We start from the raw sequence: 21,735 nt of genomic DNA on the forward strand, positions 1-21,735 counted from the left end.
TCAAGACAGAATTACATTATTCACTTGAACAGAATACCTACTTTTAAAATGAAAAACTTTAAAATAAGGCCACGTGTTAAATTTCCCAAATGTGTTAAATTTGTGTTAATATTGTTACATTTGACTAATTTTGCAATATATTGTAATAATTGTAAATAAGCCTTTAGATTCACATTCTTTTATGTCAAAAAAGTAAACTTTTAATATACTTTTTTCTTTTTTATAGTAACAGGCAAAAGTTGCTTGGTGATGGATTAACAATATAAAAGGAGTCTCTTTCCGTGCATTTTTATTCATGGAATGTTCCCCTATTTCACTTTGTAAAGGAAGGTTTCAACACCAAGTTTTGTTTAGGAGCTAAATCATTAAGATTACTGAGAACTTACTAACACCAGATATGTGTGTGCATGTGTGTATACATACATACATATATATGTATGTATATGAAATAAAAAAGCAAGTGTGTGCGTGTCAACAAGTTGCCTTACAATCAAGATCAATCAACAAAACCACAAGGCTGGAGAAGAACCCTTCCCCTCCTCCAATTCATAGATGAATAGAATCAATGCTTGAGAAAATTTCCCTGGAGGGTACAGGGTGGAATTTGGAAACTGTAAAAGGAGCAATGAAAATGGGAAGAGCAGATGGAAGCTATTAAATCAGAATAACATTGCCTCTCACAAAGACTCAAATCAAATGTCATGAACTTCTATTATTGACAACACAGGCAGGCAGCACAGTTATCTTTGGACTTTAAAAAATACATGATATGCAGTATTACACTATAAATAGTTATAAATTCTGCCTCAGCAAAGTGTCATGCACCTGGTAGGTACACAATAAAGATTTTTTGATGATGTTATCCTGATTTTAATAGAGTCACATGTCTAGAAATATTAAAGAAAGAATAAAGATTGACAAAGGCCTTTAGTATACAGTCCACATTGTAAAAATGAAGAAATCTTAAAAATACTTTAAATAGAAAAATGATTTATTTCAATCTCTAAATGATATACTTGTAGAAAACAGTATTTGATGCTTTGATGTCATGTTTTTAAATAGAATCACCAGTGATTCTTACTTCTTTATCAGACATGATCAGGCGCTCCTGACACGTGCTTCCCACCTGGATTCCCTGCTTGACCTCTACATCCTGGATGGAGCACTTTAACGCCTTATGAAGGCATGAAACTATTGAGGGATTTGCAAATGAGTTTCTTCAAATAGGGCTCATGAGTCTGCAGGTCATGTTGATGTACTGGCTTGATCTCCTTCTGCAATCATGTGGTCTCTTGATCTCCCATTAGCCCAGCTGTTGGTGCACATGTGAGCACAGATGATGGTCGATCCCTCCTTGCCTCCCTCCCCCACCTGCTTGACTTCTTCCAGTGGACAATTTTAGGTGAATTAGATATTTTCTACAAAATCTCATGTGTTTACCAATATCTCTTTCATTCTCCTCTTCATCTCATTTTCTTCCATTGCTTACTATATCATCACACCGGGCAATCTGGACATGACACAACAACTAAGCAATTACATTTCCTGACAAAGAAGGAGGAAGAGGAGGAGGAAATGAGAAGTGGGGTTTTGGGCGGGGGAGGGGAAGGAAAAGCCCTTCCATTACTTTGTTGGCATCAAATAATAAATAAAAGACTCAACAGATTGATTTTTCTTCTCTTTTTTTTTCTTTCTTTCTTTTTTTTTTTTTTTTTGTTTCTCCATGTTTTAATGATTTTGCAAAGAGCACCTGATAAACCACGTGCTTCCCTGAAGGAAGTATCTATAGGGTACCTGTTAATTCCAGAATAACCAAAAGACTACTGTAGGGGAAAACCTGATTTTCATGATTTTTGTACCCCCTGCACAAGAAGACTGAGTTGCATTTCACAGCTAACAGGCAGCCTTGGTGGAATTGTCCTGGATCTTGAAAGAATTAATAATTTTTTGGTTCAGGAAATATTGAAATCACTGAATTCTACAGTTGAAATGATACTTCTGCTTAAAATTGTAGAAAGTTAATTGTAAATGAATCATGTCTAAAGCTATGTGACTTACACTGCAGGTTTCTATCTCCTTATTCATGATGGTTGTTACTGATAACTTCTGTTAGGGTTGACTGATTCCTAAGTTCTCTCAGCCCAGTTCCTCATGGTACCTCGTATGGACGAGAGTCAGTCAAGCTCCTTGATCATGGACAGCAGCCAAGCTGCCCAATCAAAGAGATCAGAAATTGACTAACTAATGAAATTATCCCCTAGTGGTGTAATCTTAAACCCTTTAGTCCACAGCTGGAGGTGATCAGTTAATTCTCTAAAAGGGTCCCATTTGCCATAGTTAATGAATTAAATTATTTACAACCATACTTACCTGCAGAATGTAGACTTCTCCAACATTTATTCAAGAGAACCTTTACGAGTTCATTTTTGTTCTTATTTCAAGTTTATTTTTTTGTTGTGATTGTATTAACTCTTAATTTAATATAAATGTAGTAAATTGCACATTTGAATGTTACTTGTTTGCATGGCTTCTAAATGCTTAACTCCTATTTTAATAGGAGTATAATAATATTAAGAATCAATTAGCAAGGAGAAATACAGAAAATAGTATTTATAAAGACATAAAAGAAATACTCTGTCAATTTTGGATTTGATCACTATTTAGCTAAATGCCTTTCTTCGTTCATGAATTTAATCAATATGCATCGAGTACTACTGTGTGCCAGCAACTGACAATGTTCTAATGATGGTAATGGTGAAATAACAGGGGGGTAATTGCGAACTGAGCTGTGGTGGAGTATGCACGAAGTGATGCAGGAATACTAAGACATCAATTCTAGTTGTAGGGATGGGGTGTGGTTGGAGGGTGGGATTCACAAAGGAGAGCATGACTGATGTGGGTCTGAATGAAGAAACAGGAATCAGGCAGGTAAAAAGCGTCAGGTGTGAAGGGTCAGCCATTCCATTCCCTGCTGTTTAACTAGGTGTTACAGCTTGAACAAGCTACTTCTCTGGATCTGTTTCCTCAATGTAAAATTAATATAATAATTAATTGTCTTAGTCCATTTTTGGTTGTTTATAGCAGAATACCTGATTACAACTTAATAATGTGAATATTACATTAGTATTATTTAAAATTTAAAATATTAATTATACTTTCTTGTAGTTATGGTGGCTCACACCCGTAATCCCAACATTTTCGGAAGCCGAGGTGAGTGGATTGCTTGAGCCCAGGAGTTTGAGACCAGCCTGGGCAACATGGTAAAAGCTCGTCTCTACTAAAAATACAAAAATTAGCTGGGCGTTGTGGTGTGCGCCTGTAATCCCAGCTACTTGGGAGGCTGAGGCGGAAGAATCGCTGGAACCTGGCAGATGAAGGTTGCAGTGAGACAAGATAGCACCCCTGCACTCCAGCCTGGGTGAAACAGCAAGACTTTGTCTCAAACAAAAGAAGAAAAGAAAAAGAAACTAATTTCTCACAGTTATGGAGGCCAGAAAGTTCAACGTCAAGTGGCTATATCTAGTAAGAGCCTTCTTGCTGGTAGGGAACTCTGCAGAGTTCCAAAGCAGCAGAAGGCATCACAGGGCCACTGAGAGGGGTTGAGCGTGACAGTTCAGGTCTCTCTTCTTCTTCTTATAGAGGCGCACCTCCTCCTCCCATAGTAACCCATTAATTCCTTACCCCATTAATCCATGAATGGGTTAATTCATTTTTGAGGGCACAGCCCTTGTGACCCAATAACCTCGTAAAGGCTCCACCTCTCACTATTGTGACATGGAGTATTAAGTTTTAAAATGAGTTTTGGAAGGGACAATTATTCAAAACAAAGGAGTATGTACCTCTTAAGATTGCTGTGACTATTAAATGAGTTAACATATATAAAGTGCTTGGTGGGGCATCTGGAACATAGGATGGGTTATATAAGTGTTCTCTAATGTTATCACTGTATCTGACACCTAGATAGCAGTGGACAGTAGCAAGGAAAGGGAAGACGAAGGAGGCAGAAGGCCACAAGGAATGCATTATGTAAGAAAATAAAGTGTGTGGCATTTTACAGAGCATGAACTTTTTTTGAGAGCCATGGGATTATTGAAGGGTTTCAAGGAGGGAATAATGACCAGTTTCACAATAGAGAGATGAGCTTGGCTCTGATGTGATCAAGGTGTTCTCAGAACACCTGGAAAGGAGTAGAAGAGGGGGAAGCTGTAGCAAGGCCCTCAGTCAAAGGATGACACCCAAAACCAACACAGTGGTCGGAAGAAGATCCTAGAGAATTTACTCTTAATTTGGAACACAACCTATGCATATATTTCCATATCTCAGATCCCAATGTGGTTATATTTGTATATTGCTTAATTTGTTTATTTAATGTTAACATTGAGCATCATGCATTCATTCACTGTTTTTCTACATTGTAAATTGTTCTTTTTTAAAAAGAATCTTGCTTAGATTTTTCCTTTTATGATTTTATTTTTATTTTTACAAATTTATGGGATACATGAAAAATTTTGTTACATGTATAGAATGCACAGTGAACAAATCAGGGTATTTAGGGTATCTGTCACCTAAGAACAATACATTTTTGTCAAGTATAGTCACCTTCCTCAGCTAGCAAACATTGCATTTATTCCTTCTGTTTTGGTGTATGTTTGTGCCCTTTAATCCACTTATCTTTGTCCTCCTCTTCCCTCCACTCACTTTCTGTTTCTGTCTTTCCACTCTCTACCTCTATGTGATCAAATGTTTTAGCTCCCACATATGAATGAGAACACGAGGCATCTAAGGTATATTTCTGTGTGCCCGGATTATTTCACTTAACATAATGATCTCTGGTTCCATCCATGTTGCTGCAAATAACATGATTTCATCCTTTTTCATGGCTAAATAGTATTCCATTGTGTATCTATATATACATATATATGTGCATATATATATACATATATGTATATATGTGCACATTTTCTTTATCCATTGATCACTTGATGGACACTTACGCTGATTTCATATCTTTGCTATTGTGAATTTTGCTGCAATAAACATGTCAGTACAGGTATTCCTTTGATATATTGATTTCTTTGCCTCTGGGAAAGAAGTAGTAGTACCAGTAGTAGGTTTCCTGAATCAACTGGTAATTCTAGTTTCAGTTTTCTGAGAAATCTCCATATTGTTTTCCGTAGTGGTTGTACCAATTTACATTCCCACCACTAGACAGAGTTTTTCCCATACCCTCACCAACATGTTGTTTTTTTGTGTTAATTTTAATAGCAGCCACTCTGACTGGGGTAAGATGATGTCTCATTGTGGTTCTGATTTACATTTTTCTGGTGATAAGTAACGTTGAGCACTTTTTCATATACCTGTCGGGTGTTTGTGTGTCTTCTTTTAAGAAATGCCTATACATGCCCTTTATTTTAATGGAACTGTTTGTTAATTATTTATTCTCGTATGTTTTACTGGGAAGTATTTGATACATGCATAAGAATATAGATGTTATCACTATACTTTATAAAGCATAATAATAAAGCAAACACTTCTGAAACAAATACCCAACTTCAGAAATTGAATCCGGCAAAGATTCTTTTCTAGACCAAATTCTACTCAGGCTCTTCTGAAACTTTTTTTCAAGCAGCTTTTGACTTTTGGACTTTTGTGTTCCATTCTGCACTGTCCAATTTTAGTAAGAATCCTAAGTCAGAATCTCCTATCCTCCATATCTGATCACCCTCAATATCTAAACAGGTTTCTCATCATCCACCATCTCCCATGTGACGTCTGCACCCTGGCTTGTCTTCAGAGAAAATTCTATTAGTTTGGTTTTGCCAGAATTCCCTCTTACTCCTGATGTTTCCTCTTGGCAATATTCTATCCACTGATTCCCACCCTGTTAATTGGCTATAAATTCCTACATGCCTGTGCTGTATTCAGAGCCAAATCCAATCTCTCTCCCATTGTAATGGTCCCTATACGTGTAGTAATGGCCTCTTATTGAATAAATTCTGTCTTACTGTCTTTAACAAGTGTCAACAAATACATTTATTTAATAGATCTCAGCATTATCATTTATATCTCTTATAGTTCTCCCCTGTCAAATCCCAAACTCTTGTCTCTCCCTTAGAGGTAAATACTACCCTTAATTTAAAAAAAGAAAAAAAAAACTATTGCTTTTATTTATAGATTTATCACACTTGGACATACTCCTATGTAATGTATTATTTATTATTTCTTAACTTTATTAAGACTCAATTGTTACCTTTTGTAATAAAGTCAAAAATGTAACTTGGTGATTTTTCAATATTATGTAACTAAGATTCATATTTGTTGCATGTAGCTCTAGTTTATTCATTTTCACCACCATATTTCATTCCATTATATAATTGTAGAAATATATTTAAATTTACTTGTTTATTGAGTAAGTGAGTTACTTTTGTTCTGACAAACAGTGCTGTTATAAACATTTCCTTACATGTTGAGTGATGCATGTGTGCCAGTTTCTCCAGAAGTGAAATTGCTAGATTACAGGATACATGAAGGTCAAGTAAACTAGATAATGCCAAGTTGTTCACACAGAGGTTATGCCTGCCATTCTCAATGCTGGCAGCATTGGGAGTCCCTGGTTTTTCTATATGCTTGCCAATATTTGTCATTGTTAGGCTTTTACCTTTTTTTTCTTGACAATCTAGAGGTTGCAAGTGGTATATTATTATGATTTAATTTACTTAATTATTGTGGAGATAAATGACTTTACATATATTTATTGATTCTTCATGCTTCTTCTTCCAGGAAATATCTATTATATTGTTTGCCCTTTTCTATATTAATTTTTTAATGTGGATTCATGACAGTTCACAGAATCTGAATATTAGTTGGGTATGTATGTGGCTAATATCCTAACATCCACTCTCAGTTTGCACTTTTTCTTTTCACTTTCTTTCTCTTTTTTTTTTTTTTTTTTTTTGAGACTCTGTCTCACTCTGTTGCCCAGGCTGGAGTGCAGTGGTGTGATCTCTGCTCACTGCAAGCTCCGCCTCCCGGGTTCACACCATTCTCCTGCCTCAACCTCCCAAGTAGCTGGGACTACAGGTGCCCACCACCACGCCCGGCTAATTTTTTGTATTTTTAGTAGAGATGGGGTTTCACCGTATTAGCCAGGATGGTCTCGATCTCCTCACCTCGTGATCCGCCTGCTCGACCTCCCAAAGTGCTGGGATTACAGGCGTGAACCACTGTGCCCGGCCTTTACTTTCTTATGGTAGTCTTTTGATGAATAGAGGTGCTTGATTTTAATGTAATTTGTTGTCAGCCTTTTCCTTTAATTTAGTGCTTCTTGTGCTTTATATATAATCTCCTTCATCCTGAGAACCTAAAGACATTCTATACTTTCTTCTAAAGGTCATAATGTTTTCCCCTTTACATTTAGGTTTTAAGCATATTTAAATGATTTTTATGAGGTAGGTATCTTCCTTCTTAATTTTGTTCTCTTAATATATGCTATATGCTTTAACTCATACCAGGAATACAAAAATAAAATGCCATAAAACAATATAAAATAATACAAAGAACAGTATGCCTCATTTCAAGAGTGTTAGACTAGTAAGAAAAAAATAACACTAGTCATACCTTGAGTTTGTATGGTACTTTACAAATTAAACAGCCCTTCATATAACCCAAGATCCACTGGCTAAACTTTCTAAAAGCAAATCACAGAATGTCTTTCCCTTGTTTAAAACCTTTCATGTTTTCTATTTTTTTTTTTTTTTTTTTTTTTGAGAGGGAGTCTCGCTCTGTCGCCCAGGCTGGAGTGCAGTGGCCGGATCTCAGCTCACTGCAAGCTCCGCCTCCCGGGTTCCCGCCATTCTCCTGCCTCAGCCTCCCCAGTAGCTGGGACTACAGGCGCCCGCCACCACACCCGGCTAGTTTTTTGTACTTTTTAGTAGAGACGGGGTTTCACCGCGTTAGCCAGGATGGTCTCGATTTCCTGACCTCGTGATCCGCCCGTCTCGGCCTCCCAAAGTGCTGGGATTACAGGCTTGAGCCACTGCGCCCGGCCTCATGTTTTCTTATACTGTCCAAAATAGGATGTAAACACCTCGACTTAGTCAACTTGGTACCAGATAATTTAGCCCCCTTTTACCTCTCTAGACACTGCTGTACCCACTAGGCATTCTTGTCTACCTGTTTCCAATTGTTGGGCTCAGAAAATGTACTCCAAATTGTGGCACTTTGGTGCGCTAAGTACTTTGAACTACAGGCGATAGAGAGGCCTCAGAACCAGCCTCCTGCTCATCTTCCTTCCCTGAAGCATTCGTAGAACCCAGAATTCCTCTTCCGTAAGTTGGGACACAGAAACTGGAACATGAAAGCAAGCCATAAAACCTAAATGGTCACTCTCTTTATTCTCCTGTTTCCTTTGAAGATCCTCATTTCAGAGGGGTCGTGCCTCATACCTGGGAGGAAGAAATGCTTCACAGAGGCCAAGAAGAGTCTGAGCAGATAGTCCTCGCTGGGATTCTCTCCTCACTGGATTACTATTAGATCATACCCTTTGTCCCTGCATAGCTGCCCATTCTCCATTGAACCTAAGCATAGAACTAGTTTTTCCTAGTTACTGGGGTCTTCACTTTTAAGGTTTCTGTGTCATGTAAAACTTTGATGAAATAAATTTACTATGCCTTTCTTTGTTAACTTTGTTGTTGTTGTTATAGTACTGTCAATCACGACTCTTACGATAGATTAGGAAGGTATTATACCTTTTCCACACTTACACAGATCTATGAATTACATGTTGTCCAAATGTCCCATGCCATCTCCTATTCCTTTCTTCTGCCATGAGAGTAGTAATTTAGTTAAGGGGCGGCTGCAATTCTAGACAAGAAATGATGACTTCCTAATTCAGTGGACATGGAAATATATAATGAGAACATCGTTTGAGAATTATGAAGAAAAAAGACTGTGAGTATTTGAGGGCTAAGTAGACAGACAAGAATGAGTGATAAAGGGTATAGGTGACCATTGATCTCTTCATTGTTATATAGCAAACTTCCTTATATACTGGAAGATATCTGTCAAATGAATGAATGAATGAATTGAAAAGTAGGCATAGACACAGCTCTTTTATTTTGGCAATTTGGTTCTTTGGCTATTTATTTTAAGTCTAATTATCTGTATAGGTTTTTGCTGTGTTTTTTGCTGTATCCTTAGGTAAATCTATATGTGGTTACCTAAAAAAATGCTGTGTTTAACTATTATACCAAGGTAATATCTCTGTTAGAACAGAATTTTTAGGAAGCTCATGAACCATGATTTTGTACTTTTAGGGACACAGCTGATCATTTTTAAAGAAAAATATTGATTGAAGGCTTTAGCATTGGAAGTATTTATTGGATATTAACATGCACTTAAAATATATTTAAAAGTACCTTTTACTTAGTCACAGACAACTAATGGCTTTAATGAAAGAAGAATATCAAGGTGTACATATAATTTTAGTTCATGATGTCTCTAATGATCCTAATTATTGAAGCTCTCAGCCAGTACTCATGCTTTTACTAATTTTTTAGCTGGATCGAGTACATGTAAATTTCAACTAATAGAATTTATTCTTATATTTATTTAAAATTATATATATACGTATTATTTTTTCCTTCACGCAATTTTCCCGTGTGCTGGAGGAGTGTCACTGCTTTCTAAATTATTTTCACAGAAAGATTAACTAAAATCCCACCAAATCTGCGATGATACATGCACCCTGTAATCAGTGGCACTCTATGTCCTTTCAGGCTCATTTCTGCACGTACGAGCTGACTAAGCTCAAAGGACAGCCCATTCTTGAGGCCGCAGACCTTTCTCTGGTCAATACTGGCTTCAGGATCTTTGAGGTCAAGTCTGTGCCCTTTCTTGCTACAGAGCTACTCCGAAGCAAGGTCACTTCTTTGTGTTCCTGGCCTCTTGCTCACTTCCTTTCTTTTGGAATCACTGGGTCTCTGCTTTCAAGTTCCCTGCACTCCGGACTCACAGTCACTATCCAGCGAAGGCCCCAGCCTGGCTCACCTCCTCAACCAGCACCATAGCCCCTTCTCGTATCTTCACCAAGAGTCGATCTGGGCAAGACCTCTGCAGAAGCAAATCTGTTCTTGCTTTTCCACCTCCTATTCCTTTATGTATAGGCTAGCTGTTTCTCTAGTTTTCTAACAAGTCTCCTAAGTAAAAATGATGAATAGTAGAAAATGCATGGACATTGGGGATGGGACAAAGTTCTTTTTTCTTTTTACCTGTGTGACCTCTTAGTTTCAATATTTTCAGAATATCATGTGAAAATTAAACATCAAATATCGACATACCTTGATATAAAATGAGTGATACATAAGTGCTAGATGCTACTGCTGCCTGGGGTCATCCTCACTCTGTGGAAACACCTAAACCTTTTGCACCCGGCATTTTTGCCTTTTCTAGGTTTTAAACTAACTAACTAAATAAATAATGCACTAATTAATTTTACCCTTCTCTCTCCTTTGATTCTCCCTCCTCTGGAATGTACTTAGCATTAAGTTTATAACATAAGCTCATCTGGAAGAAATAAAAGTTACAACTCCTTAAATTAGTTATTACAAGTCTTTACTACTTCTGACTAATTATATCTGTCTAAACCTCCAAAGTTTTCTGGACTTTCTGTCAGTTCTGTCACCTTATGCCTCAGATGTTACCAAAGATTTTGAAGACCTGAGCATGAAATAGGCTTCAATTCTGTGGAGACACCCCTCAGTTTCTCAGACAAGAGTTAGTGCTGGGTGCTTGCTTTTCCATTAGTAGATGTGGGACACTCAAAAAAGTGTCCTCTTCAGTAGAAAGCGCATTTTTTTGGGTGTGGATATGTTTTTTGGGGGGCCACTACTCCTGCAATTGTGATGGAAAGATTCCTTTGTAGGCTTGCCATCTCCAAGTTAGATGGTTATTATTACTCTGAATCGGAGAAGGTGGACACAAGTAAGAGAGCACATGGCATTTGGATAAATGGTTGCTGGCACCTTTAAATACAGTTTGGGACTTCTCCCCAGAGTGTCTGCTGTAACTAATAAGAAATCCAGGTAGAGACACCCGGCACAGCCCTCATCAATTTATCCACCCATCTATCCATTCTTTCAACAAGTACTTGTTAGGTAGCTACTCTTGCCGGGCACTACGCTTGACTCATAACAAGCCTTCGAAAATATTGATAAAGAAAAAAATGAAGAAAACAAAGATGAAAATGAGGAGTTGAAGAGGTTGCGTCTCAGTGTGGTGTTTTGCTCCTGCTCACCATGGCCTGTCTTCCTTACAGCTCTGTCCCAGACTCACAGTCTTCTCTGCGTGCCAGCACTATTTTTCTTTCTCTCTACTTCCTGAGGCATAAGTAATTGCCCTGAATATTTTTTTTTACAAAGTTATCCACACTTTAAGAAAAGGAAAACATGTAAGCACAAGGACTGAAGCACTTAGGTTGGTACTGGAATTTGCAAATGGATGAGTGGAAGAATTCTCTTTAGCAATAGAGACTTTATGGGGCCTCCTGCCAGAATATGTAGAATGTCATCAGCTTCTGACTATGGGGATACCTAATAGGAATTTTCCTGCAGGACTTCATTCATTTTGTGCCATGTATGGATCTGAGAGTCCCTCTCCAACTAGAAGACTGGAATATTGTAGTGCAGCCCACAGTCTTGTCAAAGGTAGGTCAAGAGTGTCTGAAGATTTCTTAGGCTTATCAACTGTGAGGATGAGTTCCACCTAGCTTCTGAAAGATCTGATGCCAGTCTGGGCCTTTTTAAGGAAATAAACCATAAAAGTTATACCAGTTTTCTCTACGTATACTCACTCCCCCATTTGCATTATGTCTCCTATTAGTAATCTTATAGAATTGAGTACATTCAGAATGTAAAGTATGGCTGAATAGATTGTCATTTCCTGCTTGAGTTTGCTTCACTTATTAATACTAGGAATAATGGGGCATTCTAGAAAGTGAGACCTGGAAGATGAGTTTTCTCAAGTCGACATTTATCCATGTCTGAAATATTGACTGAGTTTCTTTGACGCATGCCAGGCGCTGCTCTGAGACCCTTGATATTAGATCTTTTCAATGGCATTTATGAGAAATGTAGAATTATTCGACTGATTTTCAAATGCGGTGATAAACTTTAGGAAAATTTTTAGACTTGTCTGAGTTTATGTCACCTGTTAGTGGCAGAACTGGAATTTCACTATGGACAGCACAATTTCAACGCTGAGACCACTGTCGGTCGGCTAGAGCCCCTCCAAGTAAGCAGACGAGATCCTGTCCATATGTAGTTTATAGTGTCTAGCTGGAAAGATGGATATGTAAACAACTATTGACCTGTGACATGAAGGATGCGGGGAGCTTTGAGAGCACATAGCCAGGGCAGCCAGGAAGGGGCACTTAGGGTGAAACCTGGAAAATGATAGGAGGTCAGTTAGCGGGGGAAACACCAATCTAAAGATAGCATTAGAATGATGGGAGCAAAAAGAGTGAATGTGCATTATTGCCCAGGCATTTTCTTCATCTAAAGGTACTGCTTTTTAAAATTTCTTGATAGATTTGAAAATGACAACAGCAAAGGGTATAAATTAAGAAGAAAACATTTCTTTGAAATAAAAATACAACAGTTTTTCTTCTTTCTTTCTAAAACAACTTCTGCTCATTTCCTAATTTCTTTCTTTTTCTAAGACTAGGACTCTTAAACTTTCTAAACTATTAATGATGGGTTTGGAAACATGATGCATTTCATCTTTTTCCTCACTGCAGGCTGCCAGCAAAGGGTAATGTCTGTAGAAAGTTATACAATTGCAAAAATGAGGATTCAGCATCAAATTACCATCTTGCCCTTAAATATCATGCTGCTTCTGTTATTCTAAAGCAGGTGAATGTTGGATACAGATGCAGCTCAAAGCCATTATTCTAACCCACACTGTTAGTACATAGATTTCATCTGCAGAAAGTCACTGTGTCCCATCATGCTTGGAAACCTAGATCATGCTCTGCATTCGCTCGGTGGCGGTTGCGTTTACATTTTAACGGCATGCAGTGCACTGAGAAGTTGGGTCCTGGGCACATCCTTACACATATGAATAAATAATGTTAAAGCTAATAAGATCTCTGAGAGAAAATGATGATTGTCTTTAATCACTAACCTTAAGCAGCAGCGAACCATATTATCAAACACCTTCATTTCTTATAAAACTATCTATCACACACAATATAGACCTGATGAAAAAGAAGGTGGAAGTAATCAGGACAGAATGCCAATTACCTCATTACTTGTCATAGCACATTGTAACTGGAAATTGCTTCTTTCAGGTTCTGTTTGCTCAGGCAATTACAATAAACTCTCTGCTTGACATGTTGTTTGCACAGATGTAGTGCATTAATAAACATGAGGGCTAATCTGAATTATTGAACCAGCCACAATAATTCCAACAAAGGATTTATAATAAGTCCAAGAAAGCTGAGGTATCACTGGAATTCCCTGTAAGCAACACTGACATACTTTATCACATGTAAAATCCTCAAATTTAATGTACAGTACCGGAATATGTCCCCTAGGTATTTTATATTTTCTGTGGCTCTAAGTCCTAAGCAACTGCCATCATGAAGGAGAATCAAGACTGCTAAGGTAAGTGGCAATATCACAGACTTAGAGGAAATTACTTTATTTGCTGCATAGCTTGCACGTGTTGAGCTCTTTTTACCCTATTTTTACAAATCTAATTTTATTTAAAAAAAAAAAAAGACGCTTCTGTGGTAGTTGTAGAACATTAAATGTTGCAAAGTATCATGGAAATGTACTGTTATCCAAAGAATGGAATGAAAGATGTGTGAAATTCCTTTCCTGCTCATATTCCTAGAAAGGGCATCGTACAAATATAGAAAGCCTTGCAGAGAACAGCCTCCCATGATGGTCAAATATGAATAATCTTTCAGAGCAAAGCTCTCAAAGTTTTCTCTACCTAAATTGAGTTCGCCTAACTGAGTTCACTTTTCCTATAAACATTTCTTATTTAAAGAAATCGTTTTAATGTCAAAAATATATCCACTTGGAAAAATCGTGTGCCTCATCAATTTCTACCATACAGAGGCTGGATTTTAAAATAACTTTGCTTTTTGCCATGTGAGTAATGAATAGAATTAGAAATAGAAATGTCTTCAGAAGAGAATTGGGTGCATTTAGCATAATGATTTCATGGTAGTTGGGGGAGGGGGTGGGTTATTAATGCTATTGACTGTGATTGGAAGTATGTTCCTAGCCTTTGAAGTTCCGGGCAAGATACATTTGGCAAACTCTCGCAAGACAGACTCTGGTGTTGTAAAAGGGACAAGATCCTGTCAGTGAATAACTATAGCAATTTTTACATTCTTGGGCAAAGCTATACTCACAGAATACAATACCATAAGGTTTTATCATTTCTCCCCACATTCAAGCAAGTCTCACAACTTACTTCTCTCTCAGTTTCCTCTTATGTTCACTCTCCTTTTGATATCGTGTAATTAATTGCACTCTAATATTGGTGCAGTGGTTTGATTATAAATCTAAATTACAGTAGCAGCAAGGAGCCACTTGATTGTAATATATCTATATAAAAAAGGAGACAAGTTACCACCGTAGAACCCTTTCAAATGAAGAACACACATTGTTCCAACTCTAAGCATTGCTCAGATGTGCAGTGCACTAGGCAATAACACTGAAATTGTCAATTAATCTCAGAAAAATTTTGAGGAATCGTTCGTGTATGTTTTCCTTGAATTTTGAGTTCTCAAAGCATAGAAATTAAGAAGCAAAACAGGCTTTTTTTTTTTTTTGTCTTAAAATGGACTCTCTAGGTTTTGAGCAACAGTTAAATGTAATACAAAAACTAATTCAAACTCACAGATTCATATAAAAATTTAGACATTGTCACTGTCCTTTCCTCACTCTATTCCACCCCAGCTTCAGGTCTCGCTGCACCAACGCCCTCTCTTTCAGCATCTGGAGTCACTCCTCTCCACCCCCAACTTCATGAAATGCTGCTTTCCTAGGACAGAAACTGCACTTTCTATGGCTTGAAAGAAAACGTGAATCAAGATATCTCAAACACTAATGGGATATATTAAAGCAATTTAATTATTTTAATCTCTTTCATATATCATGAAATTATGTAGAACAATTTCATTTAAGTGTTACTATCACTGTTGAGGCTTCAATTGTGAATTGTTACACCAGCAAATATTGAAGAACATGAGTGCTCGTGAAGTTCTATTGCAGGGTATGCGAGTGAGGACCAGAATGACACCAGGAGGAAAATTTCCATCATAATCAACTTATTCATTCTGTAATAACCTCCTTAGGAATCAGACTTCAAGATTATAATGTTCTGTGATTAGTTTCAGTCCAAAGTTAATGTTGTTCTTTGAGTTAGTGTTTGCTTTACTCAAGTTATAACACTCTCACATAGGGCAAGAATAATTTTAATTATAAAATAATTATAAAAATAAATTGAATAAAATAAATGAACAATAGGTTAAAGGAAGCTGAATTAGACCATTTAAATACTACATAGAGTAGGCCTTCTTTGAAAGACAAAATACATATGAAAGTTAAAAGTAAGGAAAGTCAGGTTCCATGAAACAAAAATTACTTTTCAGTTAATTTTAACCACATAATTCCCTGTTTCATAAAAATTTTTCTCTGTATTACATTTAACTTGTTAAAAGGCAAGGGTGCACAGTTATCTATACCTATGTATATGCTGGAGATAGACGGTTTCCCCGATTATTTTTCAATGTTTTACACAAGTGAATATTCAAAAGCAAAAATATAAACTATATGTTTTTTCCAATGTCATATCAATAATTTAAATTAAATCATAGACAAATCACAACTTAGAAAAATATGAATCTTCACCATTAACTAATGCAATTTAAGCATATGTATAATTGGGGTATGTTAATAAGATTACAAATAACATTTTTAAACAAAATGTAGTTTTGAAGATGAGAGTCTTTCAAACTTTGAAAGGTTCTCATCTTTATATCAGATATGAACCTAGATATTTAATGTGTAGCGAGATTAATATTACATTCATGTCAATATTACATATTTCTGATATATAAAAATTGTATCAGCATAAACTGACAGCAATAAAAACATAGTCATATAATTCATAAAAATAGGGGAGTGAATGAAATCCACGAGAAATTTCATACTAGTTACAAAGTAAAAAGAAGATGTACTCTTATTCATTCTAGGTTAATTTAATTCCAATCATAATTATTGAATACAAGTGGATTCATTCATTTCCTAGCAAATAAATTAAATAGTAGTCTGCTCTGGATCATTTGCTTTGTGTTCAGTCCTTATTAAAATCTTAGGAAACTTGTGTGAGAAACTTTAAAAGATAACAGTGTCAGCAAATTCACATAATCATGTACAGGTAGGCATATCATATGTAATGGTTTCATATAAATGAAATATGTATACCCACATACAAACATACTGCACAAAATATGTATACCCATATACAAATTATATGTACTTATAAGATGTCAATTTAACTAAGAAGTATTTACTTTTTTAAAGTTTCACTGTAATTTAGGTTATTCAAAAAAAATTGATTTTCTGGTAAGGGTTGCTCATAGTTAGGAGAGTAGTTTAGATATGAAAGGTTATTATTTTAGGTCACTTATTAAACAGTCAAAATCGAAATTTGGTGTAAAAAAGTAAAGTGATCATTTTTAACTGGTAAAATATTGTAACTGCAGAGGGTGTGCACAGAGCTGGGAGCAGGAATGGACCACACTTGAGGTCTTAAGAGCAATAGTTGAAGCTGCTACAGCCCTAGTGTAGTACCACGGTCTTCACAATATTTTTATTTCCACTAATTTTTTAATTGCTTTTTCTCCCTAGAAACTAATGATTTATCTAACTTGAAATGTAAAATTGACATATGTTAGCCATTTCCGTTTTCAACTCCTTCTTCCATTCCAGATTCGATTAACCCTCATATATAAACTTAATAGCACTCACACACAGAACATTCAGTACACAGATATGGAAAGGGAAATATACATTTTGTTCCCAAAATTTAAAGCATGTATTAATTAAGTTTTGAAGTAATTGATGTTTATGGAAATTACACATTTTAGAGGGTTACAAATCATTCCTAAGATTTTTTTCAAAGTACCTTTTCAGAGGTTTCCTTACATTACTATCAGATATTGTTGGAAGCAATAAAAAAAAATGAAAGTTACAAATAGTAATTTATCACATATTTGTAGCTAAGACACTGCTTAGACTGCATTTTAATAATTATCAGCAAACAGAATCTCAGACTTCAAAGTAAATAATCATCAGAAAATCCACTAAGGTTACAAGAATAGTCCTTGAATTTCTAATTCCACAGAGATAAATTATGAATCATTTTGGAAACTTTCCCTCATAGTTGCTTATTCAAATTCAAAAATTAGAGAACTCTCCAATCTTTGTAAAAATGACTTATATCCACAGTAAGATCATTAAAAATACATATTGGTTACACGTTAGTGAACATCTGTAGTCCTATCAGTTCTTCCCAAACAATTATATTTTGAGTATTCCTTATTGTTATGGTCTGTATTTGAAAAGGTTTTGAAGTGCCATTCTGTGGCAAAATCCTCTGAGTTTAAACATGACATCAGCAAGCCATCATGAAGCCCTTTATACTTCACTATAAATCTACTTCTTTCCTAGGAGAGATTAGCAAGTGAAATTGGTAGATATAATTTTAACCACATAATTCCCTGTTCCATAATAAGTTTTCTCGTATATTTAACTTATTGAAAGGCGCTTTACTGAGCATATCAACATGATAACACTGAATGTTATGTTTGGATCCTTCATCCTCAAAAATGGATGACGTTGGTCACATGGGTGCCATACTTTTTTGGGATGCTCTACTCAGAACTCTTTTCCAGCTCTGTATCAATTTTCACAATCCATATACCCCCAGGAAAGCAAAGTAACTAAGTAACTTGCTGCAAAATCAGAATCTGGCAGCTTTTACATATCTTTAAGAAGTTTCTTTTTTTTTTTTAAGGCGTTCTTTTCCTATTACAGAAACACTCCAAGCAGCCTTTGAAATGCTTATAGACTGTTCCTATTTTTTGTTCATCCAAAGGGGTGGGTACTCCTAGAAAGGTGAAAGGTTTTGAACATGAGAGTTTCTTCATCTAAGAACTCCATTTACTCCTATGTGAGAAGGTAGGACACACAAAAAGAGCAGGAGAAATCAATGAGCTTTTGCATTTCCTGGAGATGGTAAAAGACTAGTAAATCAGAATGTGGGTTGCTAGACCCCTGCTGAGATGAGAAAACTGAGACGGAAAAACAGTAAGGAACCCTGTGAGGAGCTGTCAAGACCATGGAGGGAGTAGCACGGAATTATTGACTGGGAGCTTTTAGGAAGTGTTTTAGAGAAAGTTGGTTGCCTTTACTCCAGCAAGAAAAACTCAATACTGGAGAACTTGGAACACTGAAACCAGAGAACTTGCTGTGGGAAGAGACAAGTACAAAGATTTACCACTCCATTAGACCCTCTCTCAAGGACACCGCTCTGGGAGGGGCGATTACTAACTAGACTTCTTAAATGTCAGCCATCCACCTGAGTTGACTGAGCAAATGTTATCAACAAAAATTTGAGATCTCTGATGTTTGGCTGGTTTTGGAGGCCATTTTAAACTAAAACTCTTTAAAATGGCCATTTATAAAGGTTATTTTAATCACAAGAAAGTGCAACAGGGCAGAATGGGAAATTATTTTCATAAGTGGCTGCTCGTCCGAAGTTAGACCATGCTTATTTTTTTTCTCTATCAAATTTCCTAAGTCTCATTCTTAAAAAGAAGTTCACTAAAAAAATCCAAAAATTACCTTTTGAAGCTACGAAAAATCATGAACCATCTTCCCAGTTTTCCCATTTGAGAATACAGTTCACCTCTGACAATTATGTCCGTGTGTATCTATATTTTAGTGCAAAACCCATGGATTTTTATTATTTTATAAGTGAGTTGGCATCACATTTTCTTTCTCTTTTTTCCCTTCTATCCTTCAGCCATTAAAAACAGTAACAAGAGTAGTTTATTTATATCAGGATGGGTATTAAACAAAGCCTCTCTCAATCAAAAACACGTAAACTTTTGCAAGCAAAGAAACAGACACTCAAAATACTGCAATGAAGTAAGCTTACCTTTTGCTTGTTCTGTTCATCTTAATATTTCAAGTGCTACAGTGGCAGTGTCCTGCAAAGCTTCCCCACTTGGCAGAACTGCATGAACTGATACAGATTCAGAGAAAGCAAATAGGAGCTTTACCAACGAAAATGTGGAAAATCCAAGAATTAAAGTGCCGTTATTTCGATTTGAGGAGAGTACAGTCTATTTCTTAGAATATGTGACTCAGTGCATATTTCTTTGTCATTGTTTTGAGGTTCACTTAACCATAAAGAGGGAAGAGAGCTCAGTGAAGCATGGCTGGCTTGACAATAGGCTTTCTGCAGGTTAGCCAAATTTAACTGGCAAAAGCTCGCCCAAACCCTTTTGTCTGCTACATTTGCACCATAATGTCGGTCCTTCTTCGCATATTTCACAGATCGAGTCTGACCATTTATCCGCAAAGATGGAAAAAGTCATTTCTGGGTCTGTCTATAAAAGTTACTTTATAAAGTATTGTGCAATTCTATTACAAAAGCTACAAAAGGGGAAAGTGCACTTCACATGGCCACAATTAGGGCTTCTGTTTCCGCTCTCCTGCCCTTGTCAAAGCTTTGATTTAGTTTTCCTCGGTTTTGTCCAAGGGTCATTACAGATGTCTGCAGATGATTAGCATCTCCCCCCACGGCCCCTCTCCAACTGGGTGATTAGCAAATTAAAACTTTGCATTCTTTTCTGTCTACTGAGACGTATTGGGAAAGATTAGCAAATGTGGCTAATTGTAGAGACCTGAGGGGGCATCAAGGTGTTTGTCTCAGAATTTTGGAAGCTAAATATTAAGTTAGCAATTGGGAAGCCTGTTCTGTCACATGCTCCAGCATTTAATGAAGCATTCAACTCTGAAACTTAGAAACAATTGTATCCTTGATGGGGGGGGGACTCCAGGAACACTTTGCGCCCCTGCCATACCTAAATGGTGCCAACCTGATCCATTAAAAACTGGATTTGGTGTATACCATGAACAGTGTCGGGCACATTTGCAGCTCCATTTCAGAAACTGAAATCCCTGTTCTCCATAAGGACTCAGTATAACTTTTAAAGCGTTTACAACCTGTGAATTCGGGTAAATGCCAACCATACATGAGGTATTGAAATGATCCAGGAGAAATCGAGTCTTCAGTTTCAAGTGGCAATTGAAATATAAGAAAAACATTCCCGGCTCCATCTTTGTTTTAGGAGAGCAAATGTTTGATTAGGTTAGCAGACGAAGGAAGGAAAAGCTTTGGCAGGCTTACGCCAACCATATAGGAGATGTAGAATCTACAGAGGGATCCAGCAAACGAGGCCTAAATGTCAGGCTTCCATTCAAAATAGACATTCTGCAAAATATACTTCTAAATGGTAACCACAGGAGGGCATAACCATTTTTTTAAAATGTGTTCCATCTCTTCTTCATTTTTTCTTATCATTCTATGGTAGTGAATCAATCAAGTGGGCACAAATATCTCACAAGGATATTTGTTGGAAAATGAAAAGATAGAAAGCCACAACTATGAAATTGAAACCCCATTGCAGGCTATCCTAATTTCAGCCTTCCTTGTCCATACAGCTACTGAGTCTCAAATCATTGGCAGTCAGATACTTCAGGGACTGAAACCTTCTGTTTCGTGACATTACCTCCTGGAGTAGCAGGGCATCTTACTATGTAGAACAAATTTGGTTACCACTATCCTATGACTCACTTCATCTTTCCACCAGGGAAGCATTGTCCCACTTGTAAAACAAAGAAGCCTATTGATAATTTCCGAAAATCCAAGTTTGTTATCTGAGAACATCTATGGTTTTCAGTTGCTGAAAGAAAAAGTTTATAATGGCATATCCAGGCCTATTGTGATTGGCTAGAACATATGATACAAAAATATCAACATAAATCAGTAGTCTCTGACTTCTTATATACAATCTATTCCAAAATCAATACATTGACTTAAAGATAACAAATGCAGCCTGCTGAGGTGAGCTAAGCACAATTCTTCATTTCCAGGATATTCTGGGATCACAAAATACTATGTAAATCAAAATTGTTAAATCATCCAGCAAGATGTGAGTTATAAACAAGGATAGTTTCCTGATAAACAGGATTTTACTTTTATGATATTATTTCTTTTATCACAAAATTCAAGTTCTATAGCATTTCACAGAGGAATTTCAGTTTAGTGATAAAGATACATCATTAGTGGTATAATGTGCAAATGTAAACAATAATTGCTAATTGAATGTAGGTAAACATTGCTGTACTTTGCCAATGCTGACACTAGAAATAAATGCAATTTTCAATAGTCTTACCACTCTCATTTGGCAAAAGTGAAACGGCTTTCTTACAAATGACTCTCGTATTATTATACCCAATATTGTTAGCATGCATTTCCATTTTCCATTTTATATTCCTTGTTTTTTATCAAGAAAGTAAGTATTCTCACTAAATACAGAAGAAGTGCATGATCATCTCTTCTTGGCATGCAAGTTATTATTTA

At 36.5% G+C, this 21,735-nt stretch overlaps 1 long non-coding RNA gene across 1 annotated transcript in view; it reads right to left on the reverse strand.

Moving 5' to 3' along the window:
* Positions 1-19,530, reverse strand: part of LOC112428079 (uncharacterized) — a 232,657-nt gene extending 213,127 nt beyond the window's left edge. Inside the window, exon 1 of the long non-coding RNA XR_011612083.1 lies at positions 19,243-19,530. This is a non-coding gene — a long non-coding RNA (uncharacterized lncRNA). The remainder of the gene's footprint in view (positions 1-19,242) is intronic.
* Between the last annotated feature and the right edge of the window lie 2,205 nt (positions 19,531-21,735).

This window comes from Macaca nemestrina, chromosome 13 (assembly GCF_043159975.1).
Source record: "Macaca nemestrina isolate mMacNem1 chromosome 13, mMacNem.hap1, whole genome shotgun sequence".
Classification (NCBI taxonomy): domain Eukaryota; kingdom Metazoa; phylum Chordata; class Mammalia; order Primates; family Cercopithecidae; genus Macaca; species Macaca nemestrina.